This window comes from Ursus arctos, unplaced genomic scaffold, assembly GCF_023065955.2.
Source record: "Ursus arctos isolate Adak ecotype North America unplaced genomic scaffold, UrsArc2.0 scaffold_16, whole genome shotgun sequence".
Classification (NCBI taxonomy): Eukaryota; Metazoa; Chordata; class Mammalia; order Carnivora; family Ursidae; genus Ursus; species Ursus arctos.
Genome location: NW_026622830.1, coordinates 62,405,345 through 62,421,670, shown reverse-complemented (window position 1 = coordinate 62,421,670; position 16,326 = coordinate 62,405,345).

Here is a 16,326-nt window from a genome sequence, read left to right as displayed (position 1 = left end):
GCACTGTGGTTTCTTCCAGAGAAGTGGAGGGAATTTGCTTTACCTTGCCACAACCACTTGTGAGAGGGTCTGCACCTCAGGAAAACTGTTTCCGTGGGAAGCCGGCTTTTTGCAAAGGGGTCTCATGGCCGTGGGCCTCGGGTGTCCCTCCGGCTCCCCAAAGCACAGGGACGAGGTGAGGGGCTTAGAACATGCCTGGGCAATGTTGTTTCTTACACCTGGGTGTGTGGCATTGTTTACCTGGCTTCAGCCACTTGGGATAGGTGTTCCACAGCAAGCACCTATTGTTCGTCAGAAGCCGTTTTTGCCTCAGGGTTCTCCGGGCTGTGTTCGTTGGGGTTGAACTCCTGCTAGCAAAACCGCCTGGATGAGGGAAGGGTTCAAACTGTGCCTGGGCCCTGTGGTCTCTTCCAGGTCAGTGTATAGCATTTCCTTCCCCTTGCCACAGGCACCTGGGAGCATGTCTGCAGTGGAGAAAGACTTTCCCGTGGGAAGCCGGTTTTTGTCAAACGGGTCCCAGTGCTCTGCTCCTCTCTTTACACTCCTGCTGCCAGAAGCCCAGGGAGGATGGGAGGGCTTAGAACATGGCTGGGCACTGTGGTTTCTTCCAGAGAAGTGGAGGGCATTTGCTTTACCTTGGCCCAACCACTTGTGAGAGGGTCTGCACCTCAGGAAAACTGTTTCCGTGGGAAGCCGGCTTTTTGCAAAGGGGTCTCATGGCCGTGGGCCTCGGGTGTCCCTCCGGCTCCCCAAAGCACAGTGACGAGGTGAGGGGCTTAGACCATGCCTGGGCAATGTTGTTTCTTACACCTGGGTGTGTGGCATTGTTTACCTGGCTTCAGCCACTTGGGATAGGTGTTCCACAGCAAGCACCTATTGTTCGTCAGAAGCCGTTTTTGCCTCAGGGTTCTCCGGGCTGTGTTCGTTGGGGTTGAACTCCTGCTAGCAAAACCGCCTGGATGATGGAAGGGTTCAAACTGTGCCTGGGCCCTGTGGTCTCTTCCAGGTCAGTGTATAGCATTTCCTGCCCCTTGCCACAGGCACCTGGGAGCATGTCTGCAGTGGAGAAAGACTTTCCCGTGGGAAGCCGGTTTTTGTCAAACGGGTCCCAGTGCTCTGCTCCTCTCTTTTCACTCCTGCTGCCAGAAGCCCAGGGAGGATGGGAGGGCTTAGAACATGGCTGGGCACTGTGGTTTCTTCCAGAGAAGTGGAGGGCATTTGCTTTACCTTGGCCCAACCACTTGTGAGAGGGTCTGCACCTCAGGAAAACTGTTTCCGTGGGAAGCCGGCTTTTTGCAAAGGGGTCTCATGGCCGTGGGCCTCGGGTGTCCCTCCGGCTCCCCAAAGCACAGGGACGAGGTGAGGGGCTTAGACCATGCCTGGGCAATGTTGTTTCTTACACCTGGGTGTGTGGCATTGTTTACCTGGCTTCAGCCACTTGGGATAGGTGTTCCACAGCAAGCACCTATTGTTCGTCAGAAGCCGTTTTTGCCTCAGGGTTCTCCGGGCTGTGTTCGTTGGGGTTGAACTCCTGCTAGCAAAACCGCCTGGATGAGGGAAGGGTTCAAACTGTGCCTGGGCCCTGTGGTCTCTTCCAGGTCAGTGTATAGCATTTCCTTCCCCTTGCCACAGGCACCTGGGAGCATGTCTGCAGTGGAGAAAGACTTTCCCGTGGGAAGCCGGTTTTTGTCAAACGGGTCCCAGTGCTCTGCTCCTCTCTTTACACTCCTGCTGCCAGAAGCCCAGGGAGGATGGGAGGGCTTAGAACATGCCTGGGCACTGTGGTTTCTTCCAGAGAAGTGGAGGGCATTTGCTTTACCTTGCCACAACCACTTGTGAGAGGGTCTGCACCTCAGGAAAACTGTTTCCGTGGGAAGCCGGCTTTTTGCAAAGGGGTCTCATGGCCGTGGGCCTCGGGTGTCCCTCCGGCTCCCCAAAGCACAGTGACGAGGTGAGGGGCTTAGAACATGCCTGGGCAATGTTGTTTCTTACACCTGGGTGTGTGGCATTGTTTACCTGGCTTCAGCCACTTGGGATAGGTGTTCCACAGCAAGCACCTATTGTTCGTCAGAAGCCGTTTTTGCCTCAGGGTTCTCCGGGCTGTGTTCGTTGGGGTTGAACTCCTGCTAGCAAAACCGCCTGGATGAGGGAAGTGTTCAAACTGTGCCTGGGCCCTGTGGTCTCTTCCAGGTCAGTGTATAGCATTTCCTTCCCCTTGCCCCAGGCAGCTGGGAGCATGTCTGCACGTGGAGAAAGACTTTCCCGTGGGAAGCCGGTTTTTGTCAAACGGGTCAGAGTGCTCTGCTCCTCTCTTTTCACTCCTGCCTGCCAGAAGCCCAGGGAGGATGGGAGGGCTTAGAACATGGCTGGGCACTGTGGTTTCTTCCAGAGAAGTGGAGGGCATTTGCTTTACCTTGCCACAACCACTACTGAGAGGGTCTGCACCTCAGGAAAACTTTTCCGTGGGAAGCCGGCTTTTTGCAAAGGGGTCTCAGGGCCGTGGGCCTCGGGTGTCCCTCCGGCTCCCCAAAGCACAGGGACGAGGTGAGGGGCTTAGACCATGCCTGGGCAATGTTGTTTCTTACACCTGGGTGTGTAGCATTTTGTCGACCTGGCTACCCCCACTTGGGATAGGTGTTCCACAGCAAGCACCTCTTGTTCGTCGGAAGCCGTTTTTGCCTCAGGGGTCTCCGGGCTGCGTTCGTTGGGGTTGAACTCCTGCTAGCAAAACCGCCGGGATGAGGGAAGGGTTCAGACTGTGCCTGGGCCCTGTGGTCTCTTCCAGGTCAGTGTATGGCATTTCCTTCCCCTTGCCACAGGCACCTGGGAGCATGTCTGCACGTGGAGAAAGACTTTCCCGTGGGAAGCCGGTTTTTGTCAAACGGGTCCCAGTGCTCTGCTCCTCTCTTTTCACTCCTGCTGCCAGAAGCCCAGGGAGGATGGGAGGGCTTAGAACATGGCTGGGCACTGTGGTTTCTTCCAGAGAAGTGGAGTGCATTTGGTTTACCTTGGCACAACCACTTGGGATAGGGTCTGCACCTCAGGAAAACTGTTTCCGTGGGATGCCGGCTTTTCGCAAAGGGGTCTCAGGGCCGTGGGCCTCGGGTGTCCCTCTGGCTCCCCAAAGCACAGGGACGAGGTGAGGGGCTTAGACCATGCTTGGGCAATGTTGTTTCTTACACCTGGGTGTGTGGCATTTTGTTGACCTGGCTACCCCCACTTGGGATAGGTGTTCCACAGCAAGCACCTCTTGTTCGTCGGAAGCCGTTTTTGCCCCTGGGGTCTCCGGGCTGTGTTCGTTGGGGTTGAACTCCTGCTAGCAAAACCGCCGGGATGAGGGAAGGGTTCAGACTGTGCCTGGGCCCTGTGGTCTCTTCCAGGTCAGTGTATGGCATTTCCTTCCCCTTGCCACAGGCACCTGGGAGCATGTCTGCACGTGGAGAAAGACTTTCCCGTGGGAAGCCGGTTTTTGTCAAACGGGTCCCAGTGCTCTGCTCCTCTCTTTTCACTCCTGCTGCCAGAAGCCCAGGGAGGATGGGAGGGCTTAGAACATGGCTGGGCACTGTGGTTTCTTCCAGAGAAGTGGAGGGCATTTGCTTTACCTTGCCACAACCACTTGTGAGAGGGTCTGCACCGCAGGAAAACTTTTCCGTGGGAAGCCGGCTTTTTGCAAAGGGGTCTCAGGGCCGTGGGCCTCGGGTGTCCCTCCGGCTCCCCAAAGCACAGGGACGAGGTGAGGGGCTTAGACCATGCCTGGGCAATGTTGTTTCTTACACCTGGGTGTGTAGCATTTTGTCGACCTGGCTACCCCCACTTGGGATAGGTGTTCCACAGCAAGCACCTCTTGTTCGTCGGAAGCCGTTTTTGCCTCAGGGGTCTCCGGGCTGTGTTCGTTGGGGTTAAACTCCTGCTAGCAAAACCGCCGGGATGAGGGAAGGGTTCAGACTGTGCCTGGGCCCTGTGGTCTCTTCCAGGTCAGTGTATGGCATTTCCTTCCCCTTGCCACAGGCACCTGGGAGCAGGTCTGCACGTGGAGAAAGACTTTCCCGTGGGAAGCCGGTTTTTGTCAAACGGGTCCCAGTGCTCTGCTCCTCTCTTTTCACTCCTGCTGCCAGAAGCCCAGGGAGGATGGGAGGGCTTAGAACATGGCTGGGCACTGTGGTTTCTTCCAGAGAAGTGGAGGGCATTTGCTTTACCTTGGCACAACCACTTGTAAGAGGGTCTGCACCTCAGGAAAACTTTCTCCGTGGGAAGCCGGCTTTTTGCAAAGGGGTCTCAGGGCCGTGGGCCTCGGCTATCCCTCCGGCTCCCCAAAGCACAGGGACGAGGTGAGGGGCTTAGACCATGGCTGGGCAATGTTGTTTCTTACACCTTGGTGTGTGGCATTTTGTTGACCTGGCTACCCCCACTTGGGATAGGTGTTCCACAGCAAGCACCTCTTGTTCGTCGGAAGCCGTTTTTGCCCTAGGGGACTCCGGGCTGTGTTCCTTGGGGTTGAACTCCTGCTAGCAAAACCGCCGGGATGAGGGAAGGCTTCAGACTGTGCCTGGGCCCTGTGGTCTCTTCCAGGTTAGTGTGTGACATTTCCTTCCCCTTGCCACAGGCACCTGGGAACATGTCTGCACGTGGAGAAAGACTTTCCCGTGGGAAGCCGGTTTTTGTCAAACGGGTCCCAGTGCTCTGCTCCTCTCTTTTCACTCCTGCTGCCAGAAGCCCAGGGAGGATGGGAGGGCTTAGAACATGGCTGGGCACAGTGGTTTCTTCCAGAGAAGTGGAGGGCATTTGCTTTACCTTGCCACAACCACTTGTGAGAGGGTCTGCACCTCAGGAAAACTTTTCCGTGGTCAGCCGGCTTTTTGCAAAGGGGTCTCAGGGCCGTGGGCCTCGGGTGTCCCTCCGGCTCCCCAAAGACAGGGACGAGGTGAGGGGCTTAGACCAAGCCTATGCAATGTTGTTTCTTACACCTGGGTGTGTAGCATTTTGTCGACCTGGCTACCCCCACTTGGGATAGGTGTTCCACAGCAAGCACCTCTTGTTCGTCGGAAGCCGTTTTTGCCCCTGGGGTCTCCGGGCTGTGTTCGTTGGGGTTGAACTCCTGCTAGCAAAACCGCCGGGATGAGGGAAGGGTTCAGACTGTGCCTGGGCCCTGTGGTCTCTTCCAGGTCAGTGTATGGCATTTCCTTCCCCTTGCCACAGGCACCTGGGAGCATGTCTGCACGTGGAGAAAGACTTTCCCGTGGGAAGCCGGTTTTTGTCAAACGGGTCCCAGTGCTCTGCTCCTCTCTTTTCACTCCTGCTGCCAGAAGCCCAGGGAGGATGGGAGGGCTTAGAACATGGCTGGGCACTGTGGTTTCTTCCAGAGAAGTGGAGGGCATTTGCTTTACCTTGCCACAACCACTTGTGAGAGGGTCTGCACCGCAGGAAAACTTTTCCGTGGGAAGCCGGCTTTTTGCAAAGGGGTCTCAGGGCCGTGGGCCTCGGGTGTCCCTCCGGCTCCCCAAAGCACAGGGACGAGGTGAGGGGCTTAGACCATGCCTGGGCAATGTTGTTTCTTACACCTGGGTGTGTAGCATTTTGTCGACCTGGCTACCCCCACTTGGGATAGGTGTTCCACAGCAAGCACCTCTTGTTCGTCGGAAGCCGTTTTTGCCTCAGGGGTCTCCGGGCTGTGTTCGTTGGGGTTGAACTCCTGCTAGCAAAACCGCCGGGATGAGGGAAGGGTTCAGACTGTGCCTGGGCCCTGTGGTCTCTTCCAGGTCAGTGTATGGCATTTCCTTCCCCTTGCCACAGGCACCTGGGAGCATGTCTGCACGTGGAGAAAGACTTTCCCGTGGGAAGCCGGTTTTTGTCAAACGGGTCCCAGTGCTCTGCTCCTCTCTTTTCACTCCTGCTGCCAGAAGCCCAGGGAGGATGGGAGGGCTTAGAACATGGCTGGGCACTGTGGTTTCTTCCAGAGAAGTGGAGTGCATTTGGTTTACCTTGGCACAACCACTTGGGATAGGGTCTGCACCTCAGGAAAACTGTTTCCGTGGGATGCCGGCTTTTCGCAAAGGGGTCTCAGGGCCGTGGGCCTCGGGTGTCCCTCTGGCTCCCCAAAGCACAGGGACGAGGTGAGGGGCTTAGACCATGCTTGGGCAATGTTGTTTCTTACACCTGGGTGTGTGGCATTTTGTTGACCTGGCTACCCCCACTTGGGATAGGTGTTCCACAGCAAGCACCTCTTGTTCGTCGGAAGCCGTTTTTGCCCCTGGGGTCTCCGGGCTGTGTTCGTTGGGGTTGAACTCCTGCTAGCAAAACCGCCGGGATGAGGGAAGGGTTCAGACTGTGCCTGGGCCCTGTGGTCTCTTCCAGGTCAGTGTATGGCATTTCCTTCCCCTTGCCACAGGCACCTGGGAGCATGTCTGCACGTGGAGAAAGACTTTCCCGTGGGAAGCCGGTTTTTGTCAAACGGGTCCCAGTGCTCTGCTCCTCTCTTTTCACTCCTGCTGCCAGAAGCCCAGGGAGGATGGGAGGGCTTAGAACATGGCTGGGCACTGTGGTTTCTTCCAGAGAAGTGGAGGGCATTTGCTTTACCTTGCCACAACCACTTGTAAGAGGGTCTGCACCTCAGGAAAACTTTCTCCGTGGGAAGCCGGCTTTTTGCAAAGGGGTCTCAGGGCCGTGGGCCTCGGGTGTCCCTCCGGCTCCCCAAAGCACAGGGACGAGGTGAGGGGCTTAGACCATGCCTGGGCAATGTTGTTTCTTACACCTGGGTGTGTAGCATTTTGTCGACCTGGCTACCCCCACTTGGGATAGGTGTTCCACAGCAAGCACCTCTTGTTCGTCGGAAGCCGTTTTTGCCTCAGGGGTCTCCGGGCTGCGTTCGTTGGGGTTGAACTCCTGCTAGCAAAACCGCCGGGATGAGGGAAGGGTTCAGACTGTGCCTGGGCCCTGTGGTCTCTTCCAGGTCAGTGTATGGCATTTCCTTCCCCTTGCCACAGGCACCTGGGAGCATGTCTGCACGTGGAGAAAGACTTTCCCGTGGGAAGCCGGTTTTTGTCAAACGGGTCCCAGTGCTCTGCTCCTCTCTTTTCACTCCTGCTGCCAGAAGCCCAGGGAGGATGGGAGGGCTTAGAACATGGCTGGGCACTGTGGTTTCTTCCAGAGAAGTGGAGGGCATTTGCTTTACCTTGCCACAACCACTTGTAAGAGGGTCTGCACCTCAGGAAAACTTTCTCCGTGGGAAGCCGGCTTTTTGCAAAGGGGTCTCAGGGCCGTGGGCCTCGGGTGTCCCTCCGGCTCCCCAAAGCACAGGGACGAGGTGAGGGGCTTAGACCATGCCTGGGCAATGTTGTTTCTTACACCTGGGTGTGTAGCATTTTGTCGACCTGGCTACCCCCACTTGGGATAGGTGTTCCACAGCAAGCACCTCTTGTTCGTCGGAAGCCGTTTTTGCCTCAGGGGTCTCCGGGCTGCGTTCGTTGGGGTTGAACTCCTGCTAGCAAAACCGCCGGGATGAGGGAAGGGTTCAGACTGTGCCTGGGCCCTGTGGTCTCTTCCAGGTCAGTGTATGGCATTTCCTTCCCCTTGCCACAGGCACCTGGGAGCATGTCTGCACGTGGAGAAAGACTTTCCCGTGGGAAGCCGGTTTTTGTCAAACGGGTCCCAGTGCTCTGCTCCTCTCTTTTCACTCCTGCTGCCAGAAGCCCAGGGAGGATGGGAGGGCTTAGAACATGGCTGGGCACTGTGGTTTCTTCCAGAGAAGTGGAGTGCATTTGGTTTACCTTGGCACAACCACTTGGGATAGGGTCTGCACCTCAGGAAAACTGTTTCCGTGGGATGCCGGCTTTTCGCAAAGGGGTCTCAGGGCCGTGGGCCTCGGGTGTCCCTCTGGCTCCCCAAAGCACAGGGACGAGGTGAGGGGCTTAGACCATGCTTGGGCAATGTTGTTTCTTACACCTGGGTGTGTGGCATTTTGTTGACCTGGCTACCCCCACTTGGGATAGGTGTTCCACAGCAAGCACCTCTTGTTCGTCGGAAGCCGTTTTTGCCCCTGGGGTCTCCGGGCTGTGTTCGTTGGGGTTGAACTCCTGCTAGCAAAACCGCCGGGATGAGGGAAGGGTTCAGACTGTGCCTGGGCCCTGTGGTCTCTTCCAGGTCAGTGTATGGCATTTCCTTCCCCTTGCCACAGGCACCTGGGAGCATGTCTGCACGTGGAGAAAGACTTTCCCGTGGGAAGCCGGTTTTTGTCAAACGGGTCCCAGTGCTCTGCTCCTCTCTTTTCACTCCTGCTGCCAGAAGCCCAGGGAGGATGGGAGGGCTTAGAACATGGCTGGGCACTGTGGTTTCTTCCAGAGAAGTGGAGGGCATTTGCTTTACCTTGCCACAACCACTTGTGAGAGGGTCTGCACCGCAGGAAAACTTTTCCGTGGGAAGCCGGCTTTTTGCAAAGGGGTCTCAGGGCCGTGGGCCTCGGGTGTCCCTCCGGCTCCCCAAAGCACAGGGACGAGGTGAGGGGCTTAGACCATGCCTGGGCAATGTTGTTTCTTACACCTGGGTGTGTAGCATTTTGTCGACCTGGCTACCCCCACTTGGGATAGGTGTTCCACAGCAAGCACCTCTTGTTCGTCGGAAGCCGTTTTTGCCTCAGGGGTCTCCGGGCTGTGTTCGTTGGGGTTGAACTCCTGCTAGCAAAACCGCCGGGATGAGGGAAGGGTTCAGACTGTGCCTGGGCCCTGTGGTCTCTTCCAGGTCAGTGTATGGCATTTCCTTCCCCTTGCCACAGGCACCTGGGAGCATGTCTGCACGTGGAGAAAGACTTTCCCGTGGGAAGCCGGTTTTTGTCAAACGGGTCCCAGTGCTCTGCTCCTCTCTTTTCACTCCTGCTGCCAGAAGCCCAGGGAGGATGGGAGGGCTTAGAACATGGCTGGGCACTGTGGTTTCTTCCAGAGAAGTGGAGGGCATTTGCTTTACCTTGCCACAACCACTTGTAAGAGGGTCTGCACCTCAGGAAAACTTTCTCCGTGGGAAGCCGGCTTTTTGCAAAGGGGTCTCAGGGCCGTGGGCCTCGGCTGTCCCTCCGGCTCCCCAAAGCACAGGGACGAGGTGAGGGGCTTAGACCATGGCTGGGCAATGTTGTTTCTTACACCTGGGTGTGTGGCATTTTGTTGACCTGGCTACCTCCACTTGGGATAGGTGTTCCACAGCAAGCACCTCTTGTTCGTCGGAAGCCGTTTTTGCCTCAGGGGACTCCGGGCTGTGTTCCTTGGGGTTGAACTCCTGCTAGCAAAACCGCCGGGATGAGGGAAGGCTTCAGACTGTGCCTGGGCCCTGTGGTCTCTTCCAGGTTAGTGTGTGACATTTCCTTCCCCTTGCCACAGGCACCTGGGAACATGTCTGCACGTGGAGAAAGACTTTCCCGTGGGAAGCCGGTTTTTGTCAAACGGGTCCCAGTGCTCTGCTCCTCTCTTTTCACTCCTGCTGCCAGAAGCCCAGGGAGGATGGGAGGGCTTAGAACATGGCTGGGCACAGTGGTTTCTTCCAGAGAAGTGGAGGGCATTTGCTTTACCTTGCCACAACCACTTGTGAGAGGGTCTGCACCTCAGGAAAACTTTTCCGTGGTCAGCCGGCTTTTTGCAAAGGGGTCTCAGGGCCGTAGGCCTCGGGTGTCCCTCCGGCTCCCCAAAGACAGGGACGAGGTGAGGGGCTTAGACCAAGCCTATGCAATGTTGTTTCTTACACCTGGGTGTGTAGCATTTTGTCGACCTGGCTACCCCCACTTGGGATAGGTGTTCCACAGCAAGCACCTCTTGTTCGTCGGAAGCCGTTTTTGCCTCAGGGGTCTCTGGGCTGTGTTCCTTGGGGTTGAACTCCTGCTAGCAAAACCGCCGGGATGAGGGAAGGGTTTAGACTGTGCCTGGGCCCTGTGGTCTCTTCCAGGTCAGTGTATGGCATTTCCTTCCCCTTGCCACAGGCACCTGGGAGCATGTCTGCACGTGGAGAAAGACTTTCCCGTGGGAAGCCGGTTTTTGTCAAACGGGTCCCAGTGCTCTGCTCCTCTCTTTTCACTCCTGCTGCCAGAAGCCCAGGGAGGATGGGAGGGCTTAGAACATGGCTGGGCACTGTGGTTTCTTCCAGAGAAGTGGAGGGCATTTGCTTTACCTTGCCACAACCACTTGTGAGAGGGTCTGCACCTCAGGAAAACTGTTTCCGTGGGAAGCCGGCTTTTCGCAAAGGGGTCTCAGGGCCGTGGGCCTCGGGTGTCCCTCCGGCTCCCTAAAGCACAGGGACGAGGTGAGGGGCTTAGACCATGCCTGGGCAATGTTGTTTCTTATACCTGGGTGTGTGGCATTTTGTTGACCTGGCTACCCCCACTTGGGATAGGTGTTCCACAGCAAGCACCTCTTGTTCGTCGGAAGCCGTTTTTGCCCCACGGGTCTCCGGGCTGTGTTCCCTGGGGTTGAACTCCTGCTAGCAAAACCACCGGGATGAGGGAAGGGTTCAGACTGTGCCTGGGCCCTGTGGTCTCTTCCAGGTCAGTGTATGGCATTTCCTTCCCCTTGCCCCAGGCAGCTGGGAGCATGTCTGCACGTGGAGAAAGACTTTCCCGTGGGAAGCCGGTTTTTGTCAAACGGGTCAGAGTGCTCTGCTCCTCTCTTTTCACTCCTGCCTGCCAGAAGCCCAGGGAGGATGGGAGGGCTTAGAACATGGCTGGGCACTGTGGTTTCTTCCAGAGAAGTGGAGGGCATTTGCTTTACCTTGCCACAACCACTACTGAGAGGGTCTGCACCTCAGGAAAACTTTTCCGTGGGAAGCCGGCTTTTTGCAAAGGGGTCTCAGGGCCGTGGGCCTCGGGTGTCCCTCCGGCTCCCCAAAGCACAGGGACGAGGTGAGGGGCTTAGACCATGCCTGGGCAATGTTGTTTCTTACACCTGGGTGTGTAGCATTTTGTCGACCTGGCTACCCCCACTTGGGATAGGTGTTCCACAGCAAGCACCTCTTGTTCGTCGGAAGCCGTTTTTGCCTCAGGGGTCTCCGGGCTGCGTTCGTTGGGGTTGAACTCCTGCTAGCAAAACCGCCGGGATGAGGGAAGGGTTCAGACTGTGCCTGGGCCCTGTGGTCTCTTCCAGGTCAGTGTATGGCATTTCCTTCCCCTTGCCACAGGCACCTGGGAGCATGTCTGCACGTGGAGAAAGACTTTCCCGTGGGAAGCCGGTTTTTGTCAAACGGGTCCCAGTGCTCTGCTCCTCTCTTTTCACTCCTGCTGCCAGAAGCCCAGGGAGGATGGGAGGGCTTAGAACATGGCTGGGCACTGTGGTTTCTTCCAGAGAAGTGGAGTGCATTTGGTTTACCTTGGCACAACCACTTGGGATAGGGTCTGCACCTCAGGAAAACTGTTTCCGTGGGATGCCGGCTTTTCGCAAAGGGGTCTCAGGGCCGTGGGCCTCGGGTGTCCCTCTGGCTCCCCAAAGCACAGGGACGAGGTGAGGGGCTTAGACCATGCTTGGGCAATGTTGTTTCTTACACCTGGGTGTGTGGCATTTTGTTGACCTGGCTACCCCCACTTGGGATAGGTGTTCCACAGCAAGCACCTCTTGTTCGTCGGAAGCCGTTTTTGCCCCTGGGGTCTCCGGACTGTGTTCGTTGGGGTTGAACTCCTGCTAGCAAAACCGCCGGGATGAGGGAAGGGTTCAGACTGTGCCTGGGCCCTGTGGTCTCTTCCAGGTCAGTGTATGGCATTTCCTTCCCCTTGCCACAGGCACCAGGGAGCATGTCTGCACGTGGAGAAAGACTTTCCCGTGGGAAGCCGGTTTTTTTCAAACGGGTCCCAGTGCTCTGCTCCTCTCATTTCACTCCTGCTGCCAGAAGCCCAGGGAGGATGGGAGGGCTTAGAACATGGCTGGGCACTGTGGTTTCTTCCAGAGAAGTGGAGGGCATTTGCTTTACCTTGCCACAACCACTTGTGAGAGGGTCTGCACCTCAGGAAAACTGTTTCCGTGGGAAGCCGGCTTTTTGCAAAGGGGTCTCAGGGCCGTGGGCCTCGGGTGTCCCTCCGGCTCCCCAAAGACAGGGACGAGGTGAGGGGCTTAGACCATGCATGGGCAATGTTGTTTCTTACACCTGGGTGTGTGGCATTTTGTTGACCTGGCTACCCCCACTTGGGATAGGTGTTCCACAGCAAGCACCTCTTGTTCGTCGGAAGCCGTTTTTGCCCCAGGGATCTCCGGGCTGTGTTCGTTGGGGTAGAACTCCTGCTAGCAATACCGCCGGGATGAGGGAAGGGTTCAGACTGTGCCTGGGCCCTGTGGTCTCTTCCAGGTCAGTGTATGGCATTTCCTTCCCCTTGCCACAGGCACCTGGGAGCATGTCTGCACGTGGAGAAAGACTTTCCCGTGGGAAGCCGGTTTTTGTCAAACGGGTCCCAGTGCTCTGCTCCTCTCTTTTCACTCCTGCTGCCAGAAGCCCAGGGAGGATGGGAGGGCTTAGAACATGGCTGGGCACTGTGGTTTCTTCCAGAGAAGTGGAGGGCATTTGCTTTACCTTGCCACAACCACTTGTGAGAGGGTCTGCACCTCAGGAAAACTGTTTCCGTGGGAAGCCGGCTTTTTGCAAAGGGGTCTCAGGGCCGTGGGACTCGGCTGTCCCTCCGGCTCCCCAAAGCACAGGGACGAGGTGAGGGGCTTAGACCATGCCTGGGCAATGTTGTTTCTTACACCTGGGTGTGTGGCATTTTGTTGACCTGGCTACCCCCACTTGGGATAGGTGTTCCACAGCAAGCACCTCTTGTTCGTCGGAAGCCGTTTTTGCCCCAGGGGTCTCCGGGCTGTGTTCCTTGGGGTTGAACTCCTGCTAGCAAAACCGCCGGGATGAGGGAAAGGTTCAGACTGTGCCTGGGCCCTGTGGTCTCTTCCAGGTCAGTGTATGGCATTTCCTTCCCCTTGCCACAGGCACCTGGGAGCATGTCTGCACGTGGAGAAAGACTTTCCCGTGGGAAGCCGGTTTTTGTCAAACGGGTCCCAGTGCTCTGCTCCTCTCTTTTCACTCCTGCTGCCATGAGCCCAGGGAGGATGGGAGGGCTTAGAACATGGCTGGGCACTGTGGTTTCTTCCAGAGAAGTAGAGGGCATTTGCTTTACCTTGGCACAACCACTTGGGATAGGGTCTGCACCTCAGGAAAACTGTTTTCGTGGGAAGCCTGCTTTTTGCAAAGGGGTCTCAGGGCCGTGGGCCTCGGGTGTCCCTCCGGCTCCCCAAACCACAGGGACGAGGTGAGGGGCTTAGACCATGCTTGGGCAATGTTGTTTCTTAAACCTGGGTGTGTGGCATTTTGTTGACCTGGCTACCCCCACTTGGGATAGGTGTTCCACAGCAAGCACCTCTTGTTCGTCGGAAGCCGTTTTTGCCTCAGGGGTCTCCGGGCTGTGTTCGTTGGGGTTGAACTCCTGGTAGCAAAACCGCCGGGATGAGGGAAGGGTTCAGACTGTGCCTGGGCCCTGTGGTCTCTTCCAGGTCAGTGTATGGCATTTCCTTCCCCTTGCCACAGGCACCTGGGAGCATGTCTGCACGTGGAGAAAGACTTTCCCGTGGGAAGCCGGTTTTTGTCAAACGGGTCCCAGTGCTCTGCTCCTCTCTTTTCACTCCTGCTGCCAGAAGCCCAGGGAGGATGGGAGGGCTTAGAACATGGCTGGGCACTGTGGTTTCTTCCAGAGAAGTGGAGGGCATTTGCTTTACCTTGCCACAACCACTTGTGAGAGGGTCTGCACCGCAGGAAAACTTTTCCGTGGGAAGCCGGCTTTTTGCAAAGGGGTCTCAGGGCCGTGGGCCTCGGGTGTCCCTCCGGCTCCCTAAAGCACAGGGACGAGGTGAGGGGCTTAGACCATGCCTGGGCAATGTTGTTTCTTACACCTGGGTGTGTGGCATTTTGTTGACCTGGCTACCCCCACTTGGGATAGGTGTTCCACAGCAAGCACCTCTTGTTCGTCGGAAGCCGTTTTTGCCCCACGGGTCTCCGGGCTGTGTTCCCTGGGGTTGAACTCCTGCTAGCAAAACCACCGGGATGAGGGAAGGGTTCAGACTGTGCCTGGGCCCTGTGGTCTCTTCCAGGTCAGTGTATGGCATTACCTTCCCCTTGCCCCAGGCACCTGGGAGCATGTCTGCACGTGGAGAAAGACTTTCCCGTGGGAAGCCGGTTTTTGTCAAACGGGTCAGAGTGCTCTGCTCCTCTCTTTTCACTCCTGCCTGCCAGAAGCCCAGGGAGGATGGGAGGGCTTAGAACATGGCTGGGCACTGTGGTTTCTTCCAGAGAAGTGGAGGGCATTTGCTTTACCTTGCCACAACCACTTGTGAGAGGGTCTGCACCTCAGGAAAACTTTTCCGTGGGAAGCCGGCTTTTTGCAAAGGGGTCTCAGGGCCGTGGGCCTCGGGTGTCCCTCCGGCTCCCCAAAGCACAGGGACGAGGTGAGGGGCTTAGACCATGCCTGGGCAATGTTGTTTCTTACACCTGGGTGTGTAGCATTTTGTCGACCTGGCTACCCCCACTTGTGATAAGTGTTCCACAGCAAGCACCTCTTGTTCGTCGGAAGCCGTTTTTGCCTCAGGGGTCTCCGGGCTGCGTTCGTTGGGGTTGAACTCCTGCTAGCAAAACCGCCGGGATGAGGGAAGGGTTCAGACTGTGCCTGGGCCCTGTGGTCTCTTCCAGGTCAGTGTATGGCATTTCCTTCCCCTTGCCACAGGCACCTGGGAGCATGTCTGCACGTGGAGAAAGACTTTCCCGTGGGAAGCCGGTTTTTGTCAAACGGGTCCCAGTGCTCTGCTCCTCTCTTTTCACTCCTGCTGCCAGAAGCCCAGGGAGGATGGGAGGGCTTAGAACATGGCTGGGCACTGTGGTTTCTTCCAGAGAAGTGGAGTGCATTTGGTTTACCTTGGCACAACCACTTGGGATAGGGTCTGCACCTCAGGAAAACTGTTTCCGTGGGAAGTCGGCTTTTCGCAAAGGGGTCTCAGGGTCGTGGGCCTCGGGTGTCCCTCTGGCTCCCCAAAGCACAGGGACGAGGTGAGGGGCTTAGACCATGCTTGGGCAATGTTGTTTCTTACACCTGGGTGTGTGGCATTTTGTTGACCTGGCTACCCCCACTTGGGATAGGTGTTCCACAGCAAGCACCTCTTGTTCGTCGGAAGCCGTTTTTGCCCCTGGGGTCTCCGGGCTGTGTTCGTTGGGGTTGAACTCCTGCTAGCAAAACCGCCGGGATGAGGGAAGGGTTCAGACTGTGCCTGGGCCCTGTGGTCTCTTCCAGGTCAGTGTATGGCATTTCCTTCCCCTTGCCACAGGCACCTGGGAGCATGTCTGCACGTGGAGAAAGACTTTCCCGTGGGAAGCCGGTTTTTGTCAAACGGGTCCCAGTGCTCTGCTCCTCTCTTTTCACTCCTGCTGCCAGAAGCCCAGGGAGGATGGGAGGGCTTAGAACATGGCTGGGCACTGTGGTTTCTTCCAGAGAAGTGGAGGGCATTTGCTTTACCTTGCCACAACCACTTGTGAGAGGGTCTGCACCGCAGGAAAACTTTTCCGTGGGAAGCCGGCTTTTTGCAAAGGGGTCTCAGGGCGGTGGGCCTCGGGTGTCCCTCCGGCTCCCCAAAGCACAGGGACGAGGTGAGGGGCTTAGACCATGCCTGGGCAATGTTGTTTCTTACACCTGGGTGTGTAGCATTTTGTCGACCTGGCTACCCCCACTTGGGATAGGTGTTCCACAGCAAGCACCTCTTGTTCGTCGGAAGCCGTTTTTGCCTCAGGGGTCTCCGGGCTGTGTTCGTTGGGGTTGAACTCGTTCTAGCAAAACCGCCGGGATGAGGGAAGGGTTCAGACTGTGCCTGGGCCCTGTGGTCTCTTCCAGGTCAGTGTATGGCATTTCCTTCCCCTTGCCACAGGCACCTGGGAGCAGGTCTGCACGTGGAGAAAGACTTTCCCGTGGGAAGCCGGTTTTTGTCAAACGGGTCCCAGTGCTCTGCTCCTCTCTTTTCACTCCTGCTGCCAGAAGCCCAGGGAGGATGGGAGGGCTTAGAACATGGCTGGGCACTGTGGTTTCTTCCAGAGAAGTGGAGGGCATTTGCTTTACCTTGGCACAACCACTTGTAAGAGGGTCTGCACCTCAGGAAAACTTTCTCCGTGGGAAGCCGGCTTTTTGCAAAGGGGTCTCAGGGCCGTGGGCCTCGGCTATCCCTCCGGCTCCCCAAAGCACAGGGACGAGGTGAGGGGCTTAGACCATGGCTGGGCAATGTTGTTTCTTACACCTTGGTGTGTGGCATTTTGTTGACCTGGCTACCCCCACTTGGGATAGGTGTTCCACAGCAAGCA